General features: G+C 34.9%; 1 long non-coding RNA gene across 1 annotated transcript in view; it reads left to right on the forward strand.

Moving 5' to 3' along the window:
- LOC134807686 (uncharacterized) overlaps positions 1 to 14,100 on the forward strand; it is a 353,765-nt gene that overhangs the window by 98,043 nt on the left and 241,622 nt on the right. The gene's annotated exons all lie outside the window — the stretch shown is intronic.

Genomic DNA, 14,100 nt, shown 5'->3' on the forward strand with positions numbered 1-14,100 from the left:
GCAGAGACTGTACTCTTTTATATGCCTCTGAAGAGTATCGGCTTAATGTTATAACAAACAGTTAATTTTGTTGCATTCAAACTGCACTTAGCTAACTGGAATTTAAAAGCAGTTGTTTGAAGAAATTTGTAGTGAGAAATCCACAGGTGGGAAGAGGCTAGCAGATCTCTTCTTCTCTTGACTTGGCATACTGTGGCAGGCTTACTGTGGAACCCCTTATAAGGCTGTTTGCTTTCTACCCTCCTTGTACTTTTAGAGACAGGTAAGGCACAGCTTATGCATATAGCTTATTTTTGCTTTGGAGAATCAGAATGTCTTCTACCTCACTGTCAATGAGTACAAGGAACTAATTTATACAGTAATTCCAGTAGTCATAGAGCTCTAAAAATCAACCTCTCCTCAACACTAAACTCTAATGCTGTTCTCCTGACATGTTCATAGGTAACGAAAGAGAAAGCTCTGTTTTGTCTTCCAATTCTATCTGCCGGAATTCCAAAGAGTGCTCCACTTCATTATATAATGCTGCTACATAGGTCTCATAAATCTTTTGGTTTTGAAGAGGGAAAAATTTGAAATTAAATATAGATAAAACTGAACCATATTCAGATCAATATGATTTTAGAACCTATAGATTTTTGCCTGTATTATCTAAACTGACACTGAATAGCAAACATATTTTGTTCAGTGGGTATTAATTGTTCCATGATTCTAATTTTGCTCATTTTTCTAGCACATATTGGCTACCTGCCCTACTTTTGCAGTTGACCTATTTTGCTTATAAAGACCAGGCTGTAATGTGGCCTTGGTCCCATCATATCATACCTAACCCCGCTGTGTCTGATATTAGGTTCCTAAATAAATAAAAATAAAACTTTACTATTTACTCACTAACTCTAAAAATGCCTTCTCTTCTAGTTTATTATACCCATACAGAGAAAAACCATAGATATTTTATAATATAGTTTAGATGCTAAGTGGCAATACTTTGAAGTGTGAAAATTAGTGACAATTATTCAAAAAGTTTTTTTACTAATGGCCATTATTCAGGGAGATCGTTCTGTGGCTTTGCATACCTTTCAATGTATTGCTACTCAAAATGTGGTCCAATGATCAGAGCCACTCTGAAAACTTTTAACTGCTGCTCTGTGACAAAATGAGTGCAGAAATTGAGAGTATGAGTTTATTGATTTTTATGGAAATTTGTTGGACTTACTTCTTATCTGTGGAACGCAATAATTTAAATGACTTTGTATTTTTAAATCTTCGTTTCTACATTTTACTGTCTAGTAATTCCTTTTTACTGTATTTCATGAAGTTTTTTTCTGTGATATGTTGAATCAACAAAATTAGTGATGTCTGTAATAAAAATTGTTTCATAAGCATTTCCTTGGCAACTGAGGACATAGATATAAGTTTAAGTACATTGGTAGACACATGCCTGCACTTGTTGCAGAATAACTAAAATACTTCAGTCAATGAAAGGACTTGAGACAGTATAATTAAAGAGGATCATTGTATTTTCAAAGTGAAGGATGCCTGAAAGCAAGAAAACCACTGCAAATCTTAGTGTTTAGGTGGGAGATGAGAGTCTGGTTCAAAATTAGAGTAGAATAGAAAGAGTGGAAATAAGACTGAAGAGATTCTGTTAATTAAAAAATATCTGTAGCTCTAGACCCATGTTCTTATAATACATGATTATGCCATTAAACAAATTAAATAACACAAAGGGATTTCCAGTAGGATATAATAAAACTTAGTAACTGTTTTGGAAGCACACACCTTTAATGAAATAAAATGAATGCATATTACATGTATCTATATGTAAGGGCCTATAATATTAATACCATGATTCTTTAAAATTCTTAAAATATACAACTTTACTCATTATTAAAACTTTTCTAAGGGGAAAAATATTTGAGCACATGTTTTATGAGAAACTTCTGCCTTACATATCATTTTAAGGGCAAAAATAGTAACTGAATAAAAAAATTAAGTCTGAGAGAACAAAAATCTGATAGAGAAATGGTTATTTACATTTAGATGATTTTATTACTAGATGACATAGATATATTTTGATATATAAAGAAGATGCTCATGAAAAAATACTTAGATGTGATGAAAATTATAGCAATATATACATACCTGGAATTATACATACAAATTTTGGAGGTCATTGTTTACATAGGGTGTTTTATTTCTGACTTTTAGATAGCCTTAAATATTAAATTAGATTTTTATGGAATTATGCCAAGTTCAATGAAATTGATATTCTGTATTTCTGGGAGGGAGTATGTGTTTAATACCATTTTTATGCACATTGAGCACATCAACTAATTTCATTAATACTGTAAGCCTAGACTGGATGACATATGCCATCAATTTCTAATGTACTTAGAGTCAGTTCCCAACAGTGTGGGGGAAAAACACCCACAACTTTGGTAATTCATTTATACGTATTTATTCTGTGGACCATATTGAATGCTACCTTTTAAACCCATCCATATAAGGTTCAAATATATTTGGATGCCTAGGTAACTTCTGTCAGTTTTATTTTATTATTTTACAAGCCCTCTGATTTAGCCAGTTGGTCTGTTTTTTCTCTCCTAAATAAGTAGTGTTGATCCACATTTCTGCAACTTTTCTCAATCATATTTTCTAAATCAGGACCCATCTAAGATTCAGGCTTCTTCATGAATATTTCACTATCTGCCCAAATCTTTCATTAAGTATATTGTTTCAAACATTTATTTGATAATATCTATCTTATTGACTTCTCTCTTTTTTATTCTCATTAAATGCAATGCACAGTGTTACACTTTTGAAGTGCTATATTGTTTAGAGATTCTATGCATAGTAATGAACATGTACAGATTTGGATGAAGTCCAGCATATACCTGTTGAAGTTCTTGCTAGATCTCTTGAGTGTTAAGGGAATCCTGAAGCTAATTTTTATGCAAAGGGCAAGTTCCATTATTTCCTGTCACTTGCCCTGAAATCAGTACACAGACTTAGATGATTTGAAGCTGAAAAATGACAAAATTTTTACTAGAAATCTGAAACATTGGGATGTGACGTTCTGGGTAAATGCTGTTTAAACAGCCATGAATAGCTTTGGAGGAGTTCTCTTTGTTCACTGCTACTGTTACCACTAAGGAAGTATTTATATCTAAGAAAGGTGGACGCAGGCCCACTGGTACACCTCCTGCTTCTATCTCATTTAATTACATTGGGTTTTCTTTTTAAATTAATCTTATTCTCTCAGCTTTGTATTGCCACTGTCTTCCACATTTAGGCTTCTAAGCCTACAGGATCCTACTTTATATTCATACTCTCAAGTGGAGTTTCCTGAATATTTGTGAGCTTTTGACCTCCACCTAATTGTTTCAGAACATTAGCGGCCCAAAGTCTGTTTGAATGTTACTCTGTAGCCAAGGTCACCAATCCAAATATCTTACTCATGTTTGTTTTTCTTTGAGACACTTGTTATATTTTATTGCCCAAAGTTCTGTCAGTATCATATCCATTCATTTGAAATGTTGTAAGACCAAATTCCAAAAGAGGATCGGTAAATGGCTTTTCTCCCAGGACGCTTCCTACTGTTATGCTAGTTTACCAATATGGAGCACAGCATGGAAAAGAGTTTTGGGAGAGACAGCCTTGGAAAAAGCATATAAAACAATCTCTGACACCTTTCTCCCCTATAAAACAAGGTATGTCTACTTGTCTTCAATTTGCATGACTTATAGGAGCCCATAATTAGGTATTCTCCAAAGAAGCTGAGTATTTACACCTCTAAATATAAAATGTAGTTGAAAGTTGATGGCTGATGGAAAGAGACCCTATATTAGTCCATTCTCACACTGCTATAAAGAAATACCTGAAACTGGGTAATTGATGAAGGGAAGAGTTTTAATTTGATCACAGTCCTGAAGGCTATGCAGGCTTCTGCTTCTGGAAAGGCCTCAGGAAACTTAACAATCATGATGGAAGGCAAAAGGGAAGCAGTCACATCTTACATGCCTGGAGCAGAAGGAAGTGGAAGGGATGAGAGGTGATACACACTTTTAAAGAACCAGGTCTTGCAATCACTCGCTCACTATCACAAGAACAGCACCAAAGGGGAAATTTTCCCCATGATCCAATCACCTCCCACTAGGCCCCCCACCTCCAACATAAGGGATTACAATTTGACATGATATTTGAGCAGGAACACAGAGGCAAATCATATCAGACCCTTATTAATGGAAGCCCTAGATATTTGTGTCAGGGAACAAGGTAAAATATGAGTATGAAGAACCTATTTGGATAAGATTATACTGTTTAATACATAATGAATGTTTACATTTTAGGCCATATACTGATGAAATCTACTTGTACTAGCATAGTTTCTGACATATTAGCCTTTAAATTATTGGCCTCTAGCCAACAGCAAACAATATATTTGCTTTGATCTATATTATATCTGAACCATTTGTCTAGTTTGCTCTCTAGAGAAAAGGAAGTTAACACCAATAAGATCTATTATGTAAATAAACTCATACAAAATTTTTAAGAAATTACTGAGTATAATCTATCTTTATATAGTGACCCAACCCACAGGATAGGAACAATGAAACAAACCTAAAATCACTGAAGGAATAAAAAGGTAAAATATTTGAACTTTCACATTGTCTTATAGTTGCTAATACAATAAAGTTAGATAAAGAAGCCTTACCTCAGGAGCAAGTAACAATGCCCTTTGTTTTCAGCAGAATGTAAAATGTTGCTGCTTATGCCAGGTTTGAATAAAACAGATAATCTTCCCAAAATTGCACTTGGGTCAAGCTTGGAATCAAACTTATTTCCTTCCTTCTTTCCTTCCTTCCTTCCTTCTTTCCTTCCTTCCTTCCTTCCTTCTTTCCTTCATTCTTTCTTTCCTTTTCCTTTCTTTATTTTTTTCTTTTTAAACAGCAGCTATCTCACAATTTTGATATTAACTCATTTCTATGGTCACTGTCTATAATATGATATGTATGGTTTATTTTATGTATCTTGGCTTGAAACCTTTCTACTATGGCATTTGTCCTTTCATTTTCTCTGATTTGCCATAAACAGATAATTATGCCTCCAGCCTTAAGTGAGATTTTTGTAAGATGTCTTACAACCATGATCTGATTCCAATTATTTAAGATACTTATGTTCTGCATAGTTGAATCTCTTGCAGCAGTAGCTGATATAGTTCTTCCAGTGAAAGATAAGACTTTCAGGACTTCCTCCTTAGTACCTGTGCACCAGCAACCTTTCCAAGACCATATGGTGCATATGGCCAACTTATTTCATCTGACACCTTTGCAAATTCACTTCAAATTTAATATCAAATTATTCATTGTCAACTTTCTGTGAAAAGTAATCTGCCTTCTTTTTAGTAACAACTGGTGTATAGCTGTAGACAAGTGATTACTAGATGGACCAAAAAATTAATACTTTTGCTTGTTCTACAGGAAGCAATATATTAATATTTTCTAAATTATCATATGAGGAAGCTATTACAATACAAATCTTTACCTTTTAGGAAGTAACATTCATTATCACAAATTTAAATCATAGGGCTTTGTATCAATAGCAAATATCTAAGATTTTTAACGAAAATATATAAAACAGCACTTGATAAAACCATGGCAAACACTTGTTTATGAAGCATTAGAATAATGGGAAATATTTGAAAAAACAATCATAAGGTAAAATTAATCATGTTCTTCTTTCATTCAGATTTTGTTAATCAAATAATCTTTATATGTAATACTACAAATACGTTCATCTTTTAACTATGTACATGTATCTTTAATAGATTATTAATAAAACAATATATATTTATCTAGGGTTATATTCCTAACCATTTTCCCTCCCCTCCTACATACCTAAACATTTAACACAAATTTAAAATTTAATAAATATTGAATAAACACCTAGTATGTTCAAAGAATTGTGCTAGATCTGGAAATACAATTAGATAATAAAATTTTTCATCTTCAAGAAACTCACAGTATAATGAAGAACACAGGTGGGTAAATTAGTGATGGCAATCCAATCCAATATGCTTAGTGTCATAACAGAGATATTAACAATAAGTTGTGAATTTAAAGCAAAATACCCATTATTTCTAAAAGAATGAGAAAGGACCTGACAAAAGCAGAAATTTAAGCTACTTCTTTTTCATTGAATCAAAATATCCTAACTTCCAAGAACATTAAATGGGGAGGAAAAGGTGCAAACAAATGTGTAAACCAATGACAATGTCTGGCACATAGGATAGCTCGTGTTGAAAAAACAATGTTGGGAAATGTCAAAGAAAAGAAAGATTGAGGCGTTGTGTGAATGATCTTTCATCTCACTGTAAAGGGTTGATGATTTATCTGTAAAAACAGCAATTCAGTGAAAGTCCCTAAAAAAGAACATAATACAACAAAATTGTGCTTTTAACAAGAAAACTTTGATAGTTCTTTAGGAGAGAGTGAAAAAACAGAAGAAACACTTATCAAGAGGACAAAGAAAGACACTGGGGCAATAGAGAGGGGTGCTTGTTTGTTTTTTAATTCTCTTTGGTAGAAGAGCACTTAGTACTCTTTATATATGGAAAGTACATCTTAGAATATGTGAACTGTAAGATAGTGAGTCATTCAAATTTATATATTTCAATAGACATATTCTGTTTGACAAAGACAAACCCTTTTAAAGGTTGTGTCATCATAAACAGCTTTATCCTACAACTCTCAGCCAACATACAACTCAGTAGTATAGGGTATCTCTGGTTTCAAGTGATAATTTAAAGAAGAGTCTTTCAGTCTTGACAACATGTATTAAAGCTTTTCTGGAACACTTAAAAAAATAATAAAACTACCTTAATGTGCCAAACTTTGCAGCAGCAGCCGTTTTTATACTTTTTAATAGTGAAATTAGACCCCAAAAGTTTATACTGCCATTGTTCTAGGTTGGATTGTTTCAGTATTTCATTTGTAATATATGAATATGGACTCTGTCTTACTCCCTCTCCTTATTTTGTCTCCAATATACAAAGATAACACTACCGGCCTCATGCTAATAACTATATAATATTACTTTAGCTTCGTTCATTGTAACTATTGGCCATTACGTAAACTACTATTACATAATAAAGTAACTTAGTTTTCTGTCATTATTAGAAAAAAAAAAAAGATATCCAAATGGGAGAAAGTAAACCCACTGAAATTTCACTCAATTTTCACTCCTGGATGCTTTCACAGGCTGGTGTTGAGTGTCTGCAGCTTTTCCAGGTACATGGTGCAAGCTGTTGGTGGATCTGCCATTCTGGGATAGGAAAGATGGTGGCCCCCTTCTCACATCTTCATTAGGCAATGCCCTGCTGTGGACTCTGTGTGGATTCTTCAACTCCACATTTCCCTTCCACATTGCCCTAACAGAGGTTCTCCATGAGGGCTCCACATGGACTAGGGAGGCCTCACAATCATGGCAGAGGGTAAAGGAGAAGTAACACATGTCTTACATGGTGGCAGGCAAGAGAATGAGTTCAGCAGGTGGAACTCCCCTTTATGAAGCCATCAAATATTGTGAGACTGATACACTACTACTAGAATAGCAATGGAAAGACCCACCCAATGATTCAGTTACCTCCCACCTGGTCCCTCCCATGACAGGTGGAAATTATGGGAGCTACAATTCAAGATGAGATTTGGGTGGGGAAACAGCCAAACTAAATCATTCCACTCCTGGCCTCTCCGAAACCTCAAGTCCTCACATTTCAAAACCAATCATGCCTTCCCAATAGTCCCCCAAAGATTTCAGCATTAACTCAAAAGTTCACAGTCTAAAGTTTCATCTGAAACAAGGCAAGTCCCTTTTGCCTATGAGCCTGTAAAATCAAAAGCAAGTTAGTTACTTCCTAGATACAATGGGGGTACAGGTATTGGGTAAATAGACCCATTCAAAATGGGAGAAATTGGCCAAAACACAGGGAATGCAGGCCCCATGCAAGTCCAAAATCCAATAGTGCAGTCATTAAACCTTAAAGTTCCCAAATGATCGCCTTTGATTCCATGTCTTACATCTAAGTCATGCTGATGGAAGAGGTGGGCTCCCATGGCCTTGGGCAGCTCTGCCCCTATGGCTTTGCAAGGGACAGCACCCCCCCTGGATGCTTTCAAAGGCTGGTGTTGAGTGTCTGCAGCTTTTCCAGGTGCATGGTGCAAGCTGTTGGTGGATCTACCATTCTGGGGTAGGAAAGATGGTGGCCCCCTTCTCACATCTTCACTAGGCAATGCCCTACTGCAGACTCTGTGTGGATTCTTCAACTCCACATTTCCCTTCCATATTGCCCTAAGAGAGGTTCTCCATGAGGGCTCTGCCTCTGTAGCAAACTTCTACCTGGAGATCCAGGCAATTCCATACATCCTCTGAAATCTAGGCAGAGGTTCCCAAACCTCAATTCCTGACTTCTGTGCACCCACAGGCTCAACACCATGTGGAAACTGCCAAGGCTTGGGGCTTGCACCCTCTGAAGCCTTGGCCTCAGCTGTACTGTGGTCCCTTTTAACCACAGCTGGAGCAGCTGGGACACAGAGCGCAAAGTCCCTAGGCTGCACACAGCAGAGGGTACCTGGGCCCGGCCCACAGAACCATTTTTTCCTCGCAGGCCTCTGGCTCTGTGATGGGAGGGGCTTCCATGAAGGTCTCTGACATACCTTGCAGACATTTTCCTCATTGTCTTGGTGATTAACATTTGGCCCATCATTACTTATGCAAATTTTTGCACTGGCTTAAATTTCTCCCTAGAAAATGAGATTTTCTTTTATATTCACATTATCAGGCTGCAACTTTTCCATACAGTTTTGCTCTGCTTCCTCTTGAATGCTTTGCTGCTTAAAAATTTCTTTCATCAGGTACCATAAGTCATCTCTCTCAAGTTCAAACTCCCACAGATCTCTAGGTCATGGGAAAAATGCCAACAGTCTCTTTGCATAGCAAGAATGACTTTACTCCAGTTCCCAACAAGTTCCTCATCTCCATCTGAGACCACTTCAGCCTGGACTTTTTTGTTCATATCACTGTCAGCATTTTGGTCAAAGCTATTCCACAAGCCTCTAGGAAGTTCCAAACTTTCCCACATTTTTCTGTCTTCTTCTGAGCTCTCCGAACTCTTCCCAACTCTGCCTGTTACCCAGTTCCAAAGTCACTTCCACATTTTGGGGTATATTTACAGCAATGCCCCACTACCTCAGTACCAATTTAATGTATTAGTCTGTTCTCATGCTGCTAATAAAGGCATTCCTGAGACTGGGTGATTTATAAAAAAAAAGAGGTTTAGTGGACTCATGTTCCCCATGGCTGTGGAGGCTTCACAATCATGGCAGAGGGTGAAGGGGAAGCAAGGCAGGTCTTACATGGCAGCAGGCAAGAGAATGTATTCAGGGAACTCCCCTCTATAAAACCATCAGACTTGTAAGACTTATTCACTACTGTAAGAACAGCATGGGAAAGATTTGACCACATGATTCAATTACCTCCCACCTGGTCCCTCCTACGACAGGTGAGAATTATGGTAGCTATAACTTAAAATGAGATTTGAGTGGGGACACAGCCAAACCATATCACCGTAGTAACAGAAACTTTTAATAGATAACAGTGCCTTAGGCTTTGGTATATGGTTTTGTTTATTTTTATTCATTTATTTTATTATATCCCCATGCCTTAGTCATTATTTCTGCATACACATATTTTTTTAAATCAAAACCCATTTAGTGCTGTAGCAACAGTGTTGTTGCATCAGTATGGGTACAATTCAAGAGGTGTTCCTCAACATAAACCTAGAATCATAATTTATTTATTTATTTATTTATTTTGAGATGGAGTCTCGCTCTGTCACCCAGGTTGGAGTGCAGTGGCGTGATCTCCACCCCCCAGGTTCATGCCATTCTCCTGCCTCAGCCTCCTGAGTAGCTGGGACTACAGGCACCCACCACCATACCTGGCTAATTTTTTTTGTATTTTTAGTAGAGACGGGGTTTCACCATGTTTGCCAGGATGGTCTTGATCTCCTGACCTCGTGATCTGCCCACCTCGGCCTCCCAAAGTGCTGGGATTACAGGCGTGAGCCACTGCACCCGGCCAGTTTATTTTTCTTATAGAGGTACTATGCAAGTTGAATCACTTTACCTCTGTTTTTACCAATCATATAAATCCATGTGCAAGCCTCAAGTTGCTTATGTACAGTTGACAGTGACTTTGATTCTTACCATTACTGTGTCTTGAGATACAAATTTGATTACCCCATTAGAAATAATGGATGATTGCTTTTTAAAGTCATCATTAACAAGGCAGCAAATTATCAATGTCAAAAAGAGTTTTTCCTGTGTTCTCTTCTAGAAGTTTTACAGTTTCATGTCTTTAAGTTTGTGTTACAGTTTGAGTTCATTTTTGTGTATGATGTAAGGTAATTCTGGTCCAATTTCATTATTTTGCATGTGGATAGTCTGTTTTTCCAACAATATTTGTCGAAGAGACTATTCACTCCTCATTGTGTATTCTCGGCACCCTTGTATAAGATCAGTTGTCTGTATTTGTGTAGGTTTATTTTTGGGCCCTCTATTCTGTTCCATGATGTATAGGTCTGTATTTTTTATAGTACCATCGTGTCTTAATTACTGTAGCTTTATCACATATATATTTTGAAATGAGAATCAGTTTTGTTCTGCTTTCTCAAAATTACTTTTGCTCTTCTGGGTCTTTTGTGGTTCCATATGAATTTTAGATATTTTTAAAATTTTCTATACAAAATATAGCATATTTGGAATATTTATGTTAATAATATTAAATCTATAGATCACATAGTGTAGTATGAACATTTTAATAATATTAAAGTCTTCCATGCCATGACTATGGATATCTTTGCATTTAAGTGTGTCTCTTTTAATTTATTTCATCAGTATTTTGCTGTTTTCAGTGTATAAGTCTTTTTTGAATATGACACTAAAAGCACAGACAACAAAAGCAAAAATAGGTAAGTGGAACTGCAATGAATTAAAAAGCTCCACTCAATATAGGAAGCAATCAAAATAATAAAATGGTAACCGATGGACTGGGAGAAAATATTTCAGAATTATATATTCAATATGGAGTTAATTTTCAAAATATGTAAGGAACTCTTACAACTCAATAGCAAAAAATAATAATGATAATTCAATTTTAAAATGGGCAAAGGACTTAAGTAGATATTTTTCAAAACAACATATACAAATAGCCAGCATGCATATGAAAAAAATCAACATTATTATCAGAGAAACACAAATCAAAACTAAAATGAGATATCATCTCACACCAGTTAGTTCAACTATCAGTTTAAATGAGGTAGCACATGTTGAAAACAATGTGAAAAAATTGGAGCTCTTCTACACTGTTGAGTGGGAATGTAAAATGTTGCAGCAGCTATGGAAGACAATAAGGAATTTTCTAAAAAATTAAAAATAGAACTACCATATGATCCAGCAATCTCACTTCTGGATACATATTCAAAATAATTGAAATAGACAAGATAGCTGCACTCTTATGTTATTTGCAACATTGTTCACAATAGTCATGATATGGAAACAACTCAAGTATCCATCAGTAGATGAACATATAAAGAAAATGTGGCATAAATACAATGGTATATTATTCAGTCTTTAAAAAGAAGGAAATCGTGTCATCCGCAACAAGATGATGAATGCAGAGAAGGTTATACTAAGTGGAATAAGCCAGTCATCCAATGGCAAATGCTGTGTAATTCCAATAATAAGAGACATCTATTACAGTCAAAGTAATAGAAGCAGAAAATACAATAGTGGTTGCTAGAGGTGGGAGGATGGGGTAAATGGGGAGTTATTTTTCAATGTGTATAAATTTCAGTTGTGCTAGATAAATACATTTCAGAAATATGCTGTACAACATTGTGCTGTAGTTAAAAATACAGTGTTGTGCCCTTCAAACATTTTTAAGATGATTGATCTCTCATGTTGTGTTCTTACCACAGACAAACAAACAAGCAAGCAAAAGTAAAAAACACAAACAAAAACAACAAAAAACAAAGAGATACAAGAAGATATTGGGAGGTGGCAGACATATGAATTACCTTGATTGCGGTAGTGGTATCATGGATGTTTGCATATGTCCTAGTTCATCAAATTATATACATTAAATATGTGCAATTATTTATCTGTCAATTATATTTGAATAATATTTGAATATACCTAATAATATTTTTTTAAAAAGGAAACTAAAAAGCAATTATAAAGGCTATATAATTGTATTGGGCCGAATGCAGTGGCTTATGCCTGTAATCCCAGCACATTGGTAGGCTGAGACAGAAGGATTAAGTCCAGGAGTTTGAAACCAGCCTGGGCAACATGATGATACCCCATTTCTATTAAAGAAAAAAAGAAGAAAAGATAAGGACAGTAACATCAATAATGACCCATTATGCTCAAAAACAAAAAAAATTTAAACCAATGACAAGTTAAATATAAATACAAAACACAAAACACATTTGTACAGCTAACTCACAATTTATAATTTAGTTTTCACTAGCTATTCATCACATTAAGGATGTGATAAAAGTTATTGTTTTCGTTTGATTTGTGTTTAGCTTGTAACTGTTTCTAATGTCTATCTATCTATGTATCTATCTATATCTGTATCTACCTATCTATCTATCTATATAATCATTTTCTCTTACTGTCCTAGGGTGATATACCCAAGAATCACCTGCATTATCCGTTAGATATTACAAAAATTGAGGCACTTAATAATAAGCTCTTCTGAGAAGCTGCAGTTCAACTTCCATGTGTAATGTGCATACTCTTGAGATAATATCTTGAATATTATTGATTCATATATTTATATATTGATACACTTATATATTCATATAGAGATGACAGCATAGATTACATTAATAGCTATCTTTATCTGAAGTGCTTATTTTTGCCTTTTTGTGAACTATTTATATCAGGAAATTTTATATTGATAAATGCAGCATGTGATTATTAATGATAATAAGAATAGTTACCATTTAAACTGGACCAAAAACTGTGCTAAATGCTTTTGATATATTATTTCATTTGATTCTAAAAGGAAGACTAGAAGCTATCATTAAATTCACATTTTTTAAATAAATGAGTTAGAGACTTCTGCCATGGTTGAATAGTTTAACCACAAAACTAGAGTGCTTCATTACCACACTCTATTAGCATCCTTGGAAAAGCTAACATTGGGAGTCAGGGACCAAAAATAAGACTTGCTTGGCATGTGGAGCAGTTCTGCTCTAGAGGATGAAAGGAAGTGAAGGTATTCCCGGTGCATTGTACTAAAAACACTAGTTTGTATAATGGTTGAATATATGATTATGCCATGTTTCTGAGGTGTATGAACTAAAGCCAGAGATTTATCCCTGTTAATATTTATCAGTAGTGTGTACCTTTGTATTATTAGATAGCATTTCTTCATTTACATGCACATTTTGTTTATCCTTTCCCCATTTGAAACCACTGAAATGCTTCAACGTTTTCTTTAAATAAAACTGTGATAAGCATTTGCATAAGGGTTTTTGTAAAAACAAAGTTTGTTATTTCACTTGGCAAATACCTATGTGAGAGATTACAGATGCACGTGGCAAGTGTATGTTTAAATTTATAAGACACTGAAAAACTATTTTTCAAAGTGTTATTCTATTTTGCACTCTCACTGGATAATATGAGAGTCCCATTGCTCAGCAGCCTTATCAGAAATTGTTAATTTTAAAAATTATTCCTTTTAATAGTTTTATAGTGGTACTTCATTGTACTTTTAATTTGCATCTCTCTTTTTATGAGTTATTTCCTATTCTAAAAATGGAAATTTTTTCCCAATTACTGTGTTTTGGAAGTAAACTCTATATTCTAATTATAAATATTTTATCAGGTGTGAGACTGGCACACATTGTCGCCTAATTTGTGAATTCTTTTTATTCTCTTAACAATATATTTTGGAAAACCGAAGCTCTTGTGCTCTTGTGTCATATCCGTAGAAGTCACAAAACTTCTTTTATGAATTTCCATTTAG

The sequence above is a fragment of the Pan troglodytes genome, chromosome 11 (assembly GCF_028858775.2).
Source record: "Pan troglodytes isolate AG18354 chromosome 11, NHGRI_mPanTro3-v2.0_pri, whole genome shotgun sequence".
NCBI lineage: Eukaryota > Metazoa > Chordata > Mammalia > Primates > Hominidae > Pan > Pan troglodytes.